The following is a 13252-nucleotide window of genomic DNA, read 5'->3' as shown; positions in this document are numbered from 1 at the left end:
TGCACCAACTTTGGGGGTGGAGGGGAGTCTACCAAGCTCATTAAGCAACAAATTTAGCTGCTGGGTCAGATCAGCCAGTTAACACACGCCACATTTATCAGGGAAACCCACTGTGCTGAACACTGAAAAATATGTTACATGGCTCTCCTGGGGACAGAAACAAAACCACAATTCGCTGCTTTTAAAGTAGATTGAAGAAAATATCTACAGCATGATGCAGCTTTGGATACCATTGACAGGTGCTTCATTGCATGGCTGTTTATGGGACATCGCTACACGCAAATTAGCTGCCGCGTTCACCTAAAAAACATACACTTCACAGTGAAATGCTGCAAAGTGCTTGAGATGTCCACCCGATGTGAAAGGCGTGTATAAAATGCAAGAATTATATAAGGGTTACGATTACGTTGAAAAGAATTCCAGGGCTCTCAATCCAACCCACTGCCTCATCCTGGTCTCTCCCACTCTATCAATTTAATTGACTCCCTCCCTTTCCTCCCGTCCAACGGTCTCTCTCAATTGAACTTTCTATCTCGCTCCCCTTCCCCACACTTTTTCTATTTTGTTCCCTCTCTCAGTCTCAGTCTCCACCCCCACCCCCCCCCCCCCCCCCCATTTACAGACAGTTGCAGGGGTGTATAATGGTCCGAGTTAATAATTGATATCCAAGGTAATCTCACTGGAAAACCTGCAAAGAAAATTAAGCTCATCTAATCCATATCAGGTCGAACTCAGAGAGAGAGTGGGTTTAAGGAGAAGCAACGTTTTTGCACCTCAATTGAAAGAAAAGAAATGATAACATCTAATTGAAACTTCCCATTCGCGTTATCAGTCCTGGTTTCTCTGGCTTCATCGGTCATCATGCCGAAAATTACTTACCCTTCACCTAACTGAGACACCACCATCAATCACCAGCGCCATCGAACTCCACACACACACACCTCCCCACCCCATCCAACTGCCCATCCCACCCCCATCCAACTCCCCACCCCGTCCAACTGCCCAGCCCCGTCCAACTGCCCACCCCCGTCCAACTCCCCACCCCCGTCCAACTGCCCAGCCCCGACCAACTGCCCAGCCCCGACCAACTGCCCAGCCCTGTCCAACTCCCCACCCCCGTCCAACTCCCCACCCCATCCAACTGCCCAGCCCCGACCAACTGCCCAGCCCCGACCAACTGCCCAGCCCCGACCAACTGCCCAGCCCCGACCAACTCCCCACCCCCGTCCAACTCCCCACCCCCGTCCAACTCCCCACCCCGTCCAACTCCCCCACCCCGTCCAACTCCCCCACCCCCATCCAACTTCCCCACCCCCCCAGTCCAAATTCCCCACCCCCCCAGTCCAACTCCCCCTCCACCCCCCACAGTCCACCTCTGCCACTTCTCCACAGTCCACATCCACAAACGCCCCCAGTCCACTTCGCCAACCCCTAGTCTGCCTCCTCACCCTCACCCGCCCTCCTCAATGAATGTAAAGCCACACGATATTATCCCACGGTCTCTTCGACACGCCGCTTCTAACGCCAAGCTTTGGCGAGAGAGAGATCATGTTTCAAAGGAGCAACAAAAACAATGCACACGAGACCTCAATACACTTCCCATAAAGAGCTGACAATCTACACAACAGTACTGAATGGGCCGCCTGATGCCAAGTACAATACAACACTTTAACCACCTGCCCGCAATTGTTCATTTAACACGAGGAGGGTTAGCTTCCGCACCAGGCAGGGACCCACATGGCCTACATTCACCTCGCTGGTATCCAGCTGCTCTGTGGGTTCTTGTCTTTACTGAAAGAAAAAGTGCCGCTGCCATGTTTGAGAGCTGTTAAAAGGGCTCGCTCTAAGCTTCGCTATGTGCCTGGGAGCCACACTTATTGGGAAGCAGATGAAGTATCAATGTGTGTTTTATTAGCCTCTCTGCTATGACTCGCTGAATGGAAGAAGTGTTATACAGCTCCTCGTCATGTCAGAATGCCTCAGAAGCGTAAACGAGGCCCCCCTTCTCCCCCGTTCGGGCAAGAGTTAAAGAGCATGCGGTGCTGTTGGGAAAAGAGAAGAGTATAGATCTCACGCTCTCTCCCCCCGCCCGCCAATGTTGTTCGCGAATTAGCTTCATAGCTGTCTGCAAGGACTTCGCTGTGCGCAAATTGACTGTATTTGTCCCCAAAGCACCATCACATCGCTTCACAGTATATCCTGTGAAGTGTTTTGAGATATCTCACAAACAGTCTTGGAGTGAGTGACCAATTTTATTTGGGCGATTATTGGCCAGGATACTGGGAGAGAGAAACTCACTTTTCATTTTGAATTGTGCTATAGGGTCTTTAACGTCCACCTGAACAAGCAGACGGGATCTGGGTATAACCTCCGACAATGCAACACCTGCCCCAGCACTGCATTGGAAGCGTCAGCTTATACTACGTGAGTCCTAACGTGAGTCCAAGTGAGATTCAAACCCGCAACCTTCTGACTGAGCCAGGCTAATATACGAGGCACAATCTGCAATCTGAGCAATGAACCTTCACTCTCAATAATTGTGAGCAGCTCAGACCAAAGCTCCCGGGCACTGGAACCCAAAGCTGCCACCGGAGTCTGGAGAGCAAGACTGAAGCCATAACTGAAACCTGCTGTCTGTCAGTCGTTCAAAATAAGAACAACAAGAATCCTTACATTGTTCACGATAATAATCCTTATGTATGATACAGTACCTCATCGCGTAGTCAAAACACCTCAAAATGCTTTGCAGGATCTTGTGAGGTGTAGTGACTATTTTGTAGGCGAGCACGGCAGCCAAATTGCACACAGTGTCATCCACGCAGACAGCCATGAGAAGATGAACAACTGATATTATCTTGGTCGGTGGGGAATGGGATTATTGCCCAGTACACCAGTAGATACTGTCTGGTATGATTGGCCCTGTTAACCTGGATACCTCCCGGTTATCCTGGTTTATATTCCGCTCCGCACCCGAGCTCGCCCAAAATTAATTGCTTGACTATCTCGTTGTTGGTGAGATGTCGCTGGGCACAAATTAACAGCCTCGTTTGCCTATAAACATTACCTTCGTTTCTCATTAATCTCACTCTGTAAAGCACCTCAAGACATTTCTTCGCTGTGTAAAAGCAGGTTATCAACAGGGTGAAGAGACGCAATATTATTAAAATGGCCCCAAGGCTTTTTAAAAACAATGCGTACGTTTTGATGCAGCGTCTTTCACTTCGGGAGAAGTTCCCTGCGCACTTCATAGGAAGCAGAGTGACTGGATTTTGTGGTGAACAAGACAGCTGATTTGCTCGTCCCACAAGCAGCCACGAAGAGAATGAGCGATTTTATCTGGAGGAGGGATTGTTGACCAGGACACTGGGAGAGAGAAACTCGCTTCTCTTTTTCCAATAGCACAGCAGGATCTTTAATAAAGCATTTTGAGCCATCGACGGGCCTGAACAGGGCACAGACGGGCAGTGAGATTTAACCTCACATCCAATGGACGGCGTCTCTGATAATCTAACGCTCCCCCCACCCACTCCACCCCAGCACTGCTCAGGAGAATCAGCCAAGACTGTGAGCTCAAACCCACAACCTTCAGTTCCGGAGGCGAGAGCGCGAGTGACTCACATCCGTTCACTGGAAAATTCCCACCGAATCTATGCGAAAATTGGGGATAAATATCCCTGTGCTGTGTCCATCTACAAAATACATACTTAGAGCCAAAAGCCAAAATAGCCCAGGTGTCCTGGCCGCGCTCTCCCAGTCTCCTAGCCAACAATCCTCTGGGTAAATTAAGTGCTCTGGGGATGCTACCCCATGGGAAGGGCGCTATATAAATGCAAGTTGTTGTTGTTGTTCACTTCAGAGCTGTTTCCTGGACATTGCTAAGTGCACTGGGAGCGGTTGCCCACAATATTTGGTGGGAGAATTCTCCCACAATACTCAGTCACTACTCTTCCCGCTCACTTGCTCCCTCTACCTTGTTGGTAATACGACGCCCCAACACTGTCACCTGAATTGTATTGGCTGCCGTGTTTCGTGCACAAAATATCCATTCAATGCACTTTCCGTTGTATCCTGTGAAGCGCGATTTCAAATGCAAGGATTATTATTATTTACCTGACATTTTATCGGAAACAACAGAATACTCCTGAACAAAACAGGCACTACTCACATCCCCGTAATTCCAGGCAGACCTGATTAGCAAAATGAAAATCAAATAGTTTGCCAGTAAATTGCTCGGAGACCCACATTCCAACCCACCTCAGCCTGAGAGACTGTCCTTTTGTTTGAAATGTTAACCTGACCCAGAATTGTGGAAAGTTTCTTAAATCCAGCCTTAATCTGGAAAAAGTTTTCTTTCTAAGAGTTATCGATTTCCAAATCAACCGAGACTGAATTGAACAATGTGCCACGACTCTATGAAAGCTACGCTCTCGCCTCTGGGTTAGAACATAGTATATGGGTTCAGCTTCTGAGCTCACCCAGGCTGACCGCCAGCGCAGTGCTGCTTTGTCAGAGGTGACATCCTTCAGATGAGACGTTAAGCCAAGGTCCCTGTCTGTGCCCTGTTTGGGCGGATGTTGGAGATCTCTCGCGGCGCTATTGGGAAAACAGAAGGGAGATTCTCTCTCCTGGTGTCCTGGTTGACAATCCCCCAGGTAAACGTAAAAAAGTGTCCATTCACTTCATGGCTGATGCTGGGACGTCGCTGTGCGCAAATCAACTGCCGCGTTTGACAACAAAAATGCACAGTCACTGAACTTTAAGGTAAAACTGCAAAGGACTTTGAGAAATTGACGTGCTGCGGTTCGGTGTGGAATTCAAGATTCATTATGATAATAAAGTACTCAGTTTCAACTCATTATTTTATACAGTTATTAGATGACCTTTGGGACTCCTTTTCGCAATCTGTTTCCTGTGTTCCGCAAAATAATAATAGTCCTTGCGTTTGATATAGGGCCATATGTCTTCAAGACGTCTCAAAGAGCTGCACAGAATATACTGTAAAGTGAATTGACTATATTTTATGAGCAAAATGCGACAGCCAATTGCGAACAGCAATGTCCCACAAACGTCGATTGAGTGACCAAATTATAATTTTTTGGGATGGATTAAAATAATGACCCACAATCGACTAACAAGCGGGTTCCTACTTCCTGGGTAAACAGAGTGTGGAATAAGCACTCGAGAAAGTCATCTTAACTTCTGTAAAACAGCCTTGGTTCAGTCATCCTGTTCTGCTTTTTATTTGTTTATCAGAAATAGTGTGAGTTTATTTGACCTTTTGACAGTCTCACGATGCAAGATTTCAGCCTTTTTATCCCATAAACACGTCCATAGTGTTTCGCAGTTTCTTCTTTTTTTTTGGCCAACTTCTAACACGCATGAATCCTGGGATTGCTTATATTGCTTGCAACCTGCCTCGATTGACCTGCTCCAAACGTTATCAGAGTAAACAGCTACGGAGGGAGATTTGCATATGAAAGAACGCAATCCCCAATCCCAAACGCATCACGGGGGGAAAGAGTAAGTGAAAATCAAAAAGAAATATGGTTTTATTAGATTAGTGATAGAATTCATACCCGCGAACGTCCCCTGGAGTCAGAAAATATCCCATTGTAATGGCACACGCTGAGAAGAAAGAGACGAAGAGAAAAAGATGGAAAGAAAGGACAAAAAAAGAACAAGTGCCTTTGCTTAGGGCCGAATCACTTTGAACGTCTCAGCACTTCACAGGGAAGTATGATACTGTCAAGGAAGCGGCTATTTTGTAGGTAGACACACGGTGGCCATTTTGCACACAGCAAAGGTCCCGCAAACAACTGCAAAGTGAACGACTGATTTAATAAATCTAATATTCCCTGAAAATAGACACAGCGGTTGTAACATCGAGACAGTGTCAAAACGCTACAAAGAGTCTGTGTAAAACACGGAGGGCAAATGTCATTGTCCACCACTCGGAACTCAATTACCAAAGCCAACTCATAAAAGAATTTTTGCTTAAAACGCGCGCAGTATCCGCCCACCCACCATCTCGAATAAATGAGGTCAGAGAGAGAGAGACGGAGAGAGAGACACGGAAAGACAGACAGAGACACAGAAAGAGAGATAAAGAGAAACACAGACAAATCGAGACAGGAGAAGAGACAGGCAGAGAGAAACGCTTCATATTCATCGCCAAAGATCTTTACCCACTGCAAAAAAAACTTCTCATCTCAACAACAACTTGCATTTATACAGCGCCCTTCATGTAAGAGAGCATCTCATCTCAGTGCAAATATAACCTCCAAAATATTGCATTTACTTATGACATTTGAAACTTGGGGTCCTCACACAGGACAGAGCTCAGACCCGGGGGTGTGCGGCTAACCCCCGAGCCCGTCAATCAGCAGCCGAACAAACACCATATGAATGTGCCCAGAACCTTGCAGTATTAATAATAATAATAATAATGCTTGCATTTGATATAGGGACTCATCACGTGTTCCGAGATGTCTTAAAGCGCTTCACAGAATGTACTGTAAAGTGAATTGACTATATTTCGTGCGTGAAACGCAGCAGCCAATTGCGCACAGCAGCGTCCCACAAACAGCGGTGGATTGAGGGACCAAGTTATTATTAATCAGGCACACGAAGACCAGTCAGGTATGTCCTTGCCCTAAGGTCTGATGCCTGATTATAAATGTGCTTCCCTTTCCCCCGGCATCCTGTAACGCTTGATAAGATGCGAGGCCCAGCCTTTAAACGCTCGGTGTTTGACTGTCTCCATTTAGCCTTTGTTATAATCACATGACGCACCCACATTCAGCTCAGGACGTGTACGGTTTAAAATAAAATCCAGAAGGTCATCGAGGTGCTGTGGTGGAAGCAGAAAGGAAGCGTTGAGGCATTCAAGGGAGGAGGGGATAAGAGGGGATGTTTTTTTGGATGGGGGAGTCAGCTGAGTATCTGACATGTGAAAACCCATCACCATGCTTAAGAGTTTGTGTTTGTGAGGTTTCCGGGCGTGTGTTTGTGAGGGCAAACGTGCGTACAGTGCACATCGGGGTACCATCCGAAAACGGCAAATGCGCCTTATTGGGGTGTGTGCAGGCGCACACGGGGATGTAGTGCACACGGACGTTTCCTGACGGTCTTAAATAACAACAATAAAATTTCATTTGTAAAGTGCCTTTCACGTCGGGAGGAAGTCCTAAGGCGCTGGACAGACAGAGTTTCAGACCCGAGCTGGGGGTTGGGGTCGGGGAGGGTTGAGGGCAGGGGAGGAAGCAGGGAGATCGAAAGTATGGTCGAAGAGGAGGGTCTTCAGATGGGTCTTGAAGGAGGCAAGGGAGGGGGCGAGGCGGAGGGACTGCAGGATGGAGTTCCAAAGGGTGGGGAAAGAAGAATGGCAGAGGGCCCGCCCGCTAATAGTGGGGCAAGTGAGGCGGGGGATGTGAAGCTGGCCGGAGCCCACTGAGCAGAGGAGCGAGCAGGATGGTAGGGGATTAGGAGATCGGAGAGATGGGGGGAGCAAGACAATGGCGGGCCTTGAAGGTGAGGACCAGGATCTTGAACTGTATCCTCTTGTGTGATGGGAAGCCAATGGAGTTGGGCGAGGATGGACGTGATGGGGTCAGAGAGCCTAGTGCAGCAGAGAACGCAGGCTGTAGAGTTCTGGATGATCTATGGCCTATGGAGGGAGGAGTTGGGGAAGCCGACAAGCAAGGAGTTTGCCTAGTCAAGCCTCGACGTAATGAATGCGTGTGAGACAGTGGTGGAGCCGGGCGATGTTGCAGAGGTGAGGCAGGGCAGGTCATGGCGCATTTGTGGGGAGAAAGGATAGTTGAGGGTCAAACAAGACCCCAAGGTTCTGGACTGGCTTAGTAAAGTGGAGTGTACATCTTTGGATGGTGATGCTGTCAGCACCTGAGGTGTGGAGGCGCTGACGGGAGCCAATCAGGAGAGCCTCGGTCTTGTTGACGCTCTACTGAAGAAAACTATCTCTCATCCAGAGCTTGATGTCCTCAGGGACCGACCCCCCCAAAATGTGTACACAACCTGTGTGCTGTGAACCTGTCCACACTCCTCACTGAGAGGGGGAGGGATAGGGAGACCTTAACAAAGTCCCCATTTGTAACTGCGTCCTGCAAGGGGCGGCAGTAACCTGAGGCGGAGAAGTCTTGGTCCCTTCACCAAAGTGGAGGGCGCAGAGAGCAGCCCCCCCCCCCCCCCCCGCCCACCACCACCACCACCCGGGGCCAGGTCTGTTGTGATAATGGGATAATAACATGTTGCGTCTTCATTCTGTAACGGCTTTCACGCTGTCTGAGACAAGTGTAAATGTATATCAACGAATAATATATATTATTTTGAATTAAAAAATGTTTTTAAATCAGCGCGCTTAAGAGTCTCTAAACCAAGCTGAGAATTCCATGTACCCACCTACACATGGAAATTGCTGGAATAAAATGTGCACTCTCTCCCTCCCTGGAGGGGGATTAGGGATGGGGGGAATAACCTCCAGCATGGACCAGTATCAATAAATATTAATAATAATCCTTGAATTTGATATAGCGCCTCATCACGTCTTTGAGACGTCTCAAAGCACTTCACAGATATATAACATAAAGTCGATTAACTGTATATTTTGTGGGTGAAATGCGACAGCCAGTTGCACACCGCAGTGTCCCACAGACGGATCGTTTCCACAATCGGGAGTTTACGACTGCATATAAATTCTTTTATTGCTCCCAGGCACCATCGCAACTCGATAAAACTTTTAATTTTTTTTAAAAAAAAGCTAATAAGCAAAAGCGAGCAAGAGGCGGCCAGCGGTCAGGAGGAAGCGCTCTGGGACGCTACCATGCGTGAGGGGCGCTATACAAATGCAGGTTGTCGTTGAGCCCCTGCCTTCCACTCCCACAGCTCAGCGCCTCCAGCAGATACTAAACTAATATACTAATATACTAAGATACCAATGCAGGGCCTAAACACAGGCAGCAACTCAAACAGACACTACTGTACCGTGACAAACAGCTCAGAGCAACACTGACCTGCGTTGGGGTGGGTGGGGAAGGAGGGGACATACCTCCTTCACAAACTACCCCCCACCCCCCCCACACACACATACATACATACCTTTCCGCGCTCTCTCCCCCTGTTTTCCTCCCTCTCTCCCCTCCCCTCGCCCCCCCTTCTTCGCTCTCTCATACACACACAATTTGTCCTCAGAAACCATGCTCGCAGGTGTTTCACCAGCTCTGAGTCATCACAGACCAATGGAAGCCTCACATCCATTAATAGTCACTGCAAGCTGCCTGTTAGTCACCGTGTGTGTCTGTTTGTGTGTTAGTCACCGTACATATGTAACAGTCACTATGTGCGTTAATCACTGGGTGTGTTCGTGTACGTGTGTTGTGTTCTAATAATAATAATCCTTACATTTCATATAGCGCCTCATGTTGTTGAGACGTCTCAAAGCGCTTCACAGATTTTACGGTCAAAGGAATTGACTGCATTTGGTGGGCAAAACACAGTTAATAAAAGTTATGGGTCCGAGCCGTGTTGTGTGTATATCTGTGTACGTGTACCTATTATGTTGTGTGTCTGTGTGTTTCTGTATTGTTGTGCGTGTCTGTGTTGTGTTAAATATGTCTGTGTTTGTATCACTGCGTGTCTGTGTTATGTGTGCGACTGTGTGTATGACTGTTTGTGTCTGAGTATGAATATGTGGTGTATATATGCGTGGGTGTGTGTGTGTGTGTGGGGTGTGTGTGTGGGGGGAGAGCCCCAGCAAACAGCAAACGCACATTGAATGGCCTCACTGGGTAAAACTGGGCCTAAATGTATCTCATGTACTAACACTGAGGTGCGATCTCCCTAATGCAAAAAAAAACAGCTTATCATTCAGCAAAGGCAAGCTCCTCTCCAGAGAGTCACAGACTGAGATCATTTGTGGTCATTCCATCTTCCTCTCTCTCGCTCTCTCTCCCCCTCAAGCCATTTAACAACATTTCACATCTACAAATGCTGATACTTCTGCAAGGGGGAGGGGGGGAGGGGGGGGAGAGAGTTAAGGCTAAAATATTTGATTTGTGTCGAACAACAGAAATAGATCCATCATTACAATTACTGTACTTTTCTGCGTGTGTTACTGAAATGATCATTTAAGTCCTCTTCCTCACCAAAAAATCGAGCTGAGCACAGGTTCTGTCATTTACACACACATACATATACAGTATATTTATACACACACATATATTTATAGATTAAATATATATATATGTAGCGTATACACAAATAATATATATAGGGTGACCAAAAAGTCGTGATAACTGCCCTATTATCTTTAAAAAAATCATCAGTTCTTTCAGACTTATTAAACATTGTAATGGTATCACGATGTTTTGGTCACCCTGTATATATATATATACATATATTTAAAGACACATATGTGTGTGTGTGTATTTTAACATTGCCTTGCACTGCACTCTGCCCTTCCATCCGAATCACAGTAACACGAAGGACAAATAGTCTGAATCTTGCAAAAAGGCGAACAGACCAGAAAGAGAGAGACACACTCACATACATAGCCCGAACAGACCAGAGACACACACACTCACACAGCCCCGAACAGACCAGATACACACACTCACACGCAGCCCCGAACAGACCAGAGACACACACACACAGCCCCGAACAGACCAGAGACACACACACAGCCCCGAACAGACCAGAGACACACATACACAGCCCGAACAGACCAGAGACACACACACAGCCCCGAACAGACCAGATACACACACTACAGCAGCCCGAACAGACCAGAGACACACACACAGCCCTGAACAGACCAGAGACACACACACACACAGCCCCGAACAGACCAGAGACACACACATACACAGCCCGAACAGACCAGAGATACACACACAGCCCTGAACAGATCAGAGACACACACACACGCACAGCCCCGAACAGACCAGAGACACACACACACAGCCTGAAACAGACCAGAGACACACACACACAGCCCGAAACAGACCAGAGACACAAACACACACACAGCCCCGAATAGACCAGAGACACACACACAGCCAGAACAGACCAGAGACACACACACGCACAGCCCCGAACAGACCAGAGACACACACACACACACAGCCCGAAACAGACCAGAGACACAAACACACACACAGCCCGAAACAGACCAGAGATGCACACACAGCCCCGAACAGACCGGGGTCACATATACACACACACACACACAGCCCCGAACAGACCAGATACACAAACACACACACACACAGCCCCTGTAATCACAGCCACACCTACATACACCTTCCTCCTTACACCACAAATCCCACAAGATTCTTTGTTAATTTAATTATATTTTATATATAGAGTATACATAACATACATTTGTTTTAAATCTAAATACGCATACATATTCCCAGCCTCCAGATTCCCTTATCCTCACTCCATCCTCCCCAGTACAGACAATATATTACGAGAAATTATATATATATACACACACACACATACAGGGTGACCAAAAAGTCGTGAAGCTGCCCTATTATCTAAACAAAAATCATCATTTCTTTAAGATTTATTGGACATTGTATTAGTCTCACAACGTTTTTTTTGATAACTCTGATATATTATAATTGATATATTTTATTCTTAAATATAAATCAAAGGTTTTGATATCGATCCTTGCAAACACCCCAGAGAAAAAGAAAAAAAAAATCCTTTGAAAGGGGAGCTGAGAGCGAATAAACCTGTTTTCTCTGTTCCTCTCTCTCTTTCTCCGTGTCGCTCCCGAGGAATGTATCCCGAGGTCCCTGGACCCTGGCAATGTCTGTGATGGAGTGGTGTTTCGGGGACATGGTTCAGTGTAAAGGTGTGTGTGTGTTTGTGGTGGTGGTTGGGGGGGGGTGTGGGGGGAGTGCGGTGCTGGGCATGGCTATGGCTATGGCTATGGTTGGGGTCATTAATAATAAGCTCCCGAGTTTGGTGACTGGGCAACACTGACACAGCAAGTGTGAGCCAGCGTCCGGGAGCTGGACATGTGTGTCAATGTATGTGTGTGTGAGTGGCTATATGTGTGTGTCCATGTGTGTGAGTGTCTATATGTGTGTGTCCATGTGTGTGTGTCTATATGTGTGTGAGTGTCTATATGTGTGTGTCCATGTATGTGAGTGTGTCTATATATGTGTGTCCACGTGTATGTCTATATGTATGTGTCCATGTGTGTGAGTGTCTGTATGTGTGTGTCCATGTGTGTGAGTGTCTATATGTGTGTGTCGTGTCCATGTGTGTGTGTATATGTGTCCATGTGTATGTCTATATGTATGTGTCCATGTGTGTGAGTGTCTGTATGCATGTCCATGTGTGTGAGTGTCTATATGTGTGTGTCCATGTGTGTGATTGTCTATATGTGTGTGTCCATGTGTGTGAATGTCTATGTCTGTGTCCATGTGTGTGTGTCTATATATGTGTGTCCATGTGTATGTCTATATGTATGTGTCCATGTGTGTGAGTGTCTGTATGTGTGTGTCCATATGTGTGAGTGTCAATATGTGTGTGTCCATGTGTGTGAGTGTGGGTGAGGGTCTATATTGTGTGTGTGTCAATTGGTGTGTATGAGGTTTAATAGGGATATATTCCCAGCCACTTAAAGTAACACATTTAAACACTATTTGTTATACTGTTATATTAGATTTTGCTCAGTTGTTTATGTGTAAGCATGTAAGTCTGTGTATATGTTGTGTTTGTATAATGGTATATATACACACATGTATGTTTGTGTATATGTGTGGGTATGTATATATAAATACACGCGTGTGTATATTTATATATATGTGTGTATATAATATACATGTGTGTATGTATATATACATTGTATATACGTATGTATATATATATGTGTGTATGTGATGTGTGTATGTGGTATGTGGTATGTGTATGCCGTGTGTGTATGTGATATGCATTGTGTGTGTGTGTGTGTATGTGGTGTGTGTGTGTATGTGGTGTGTGTGTATGTGTATGTGGTGAGTGTGTGTGTATGTGGTGTGTGCGTATGTATGTGGTGTGTGTGTGTGTGTATGTGGTGTGTGTGTGACAGGGATCTATTCCCCACCATTTAAAGTACCAGCTTTTCACGTCTATCTCACTCTACGTCTCACATCTGCACATTTCACTCTGAGACTGTGTGTGTGTGTGTGTGTGTGTGTGTGGGGGTTAGACACGATTGCAGACAGTGACCGTCTTCCCC

The sequence above is a fragment of the Callorhinchus milii genome, unplaced genomic scaffold (genome assembly GCF_018977255.1).
Source record: "Callorhinchus milii isolate IMCB2004 unplaced genomic scaffold, IMCB_Cmil_1.0 Scaffold9, whole genome shotgun sequence".
Taxonomy (NCBI): Eukaryota; Metazoa; Chordata; class Chondrichthyes; order Chimaeriformes; family Callorhinchidae; genus Callorhinchus; species Callorhinchus milii.
Note: the sequence above shows the minus strand (reverse complement) of the source record.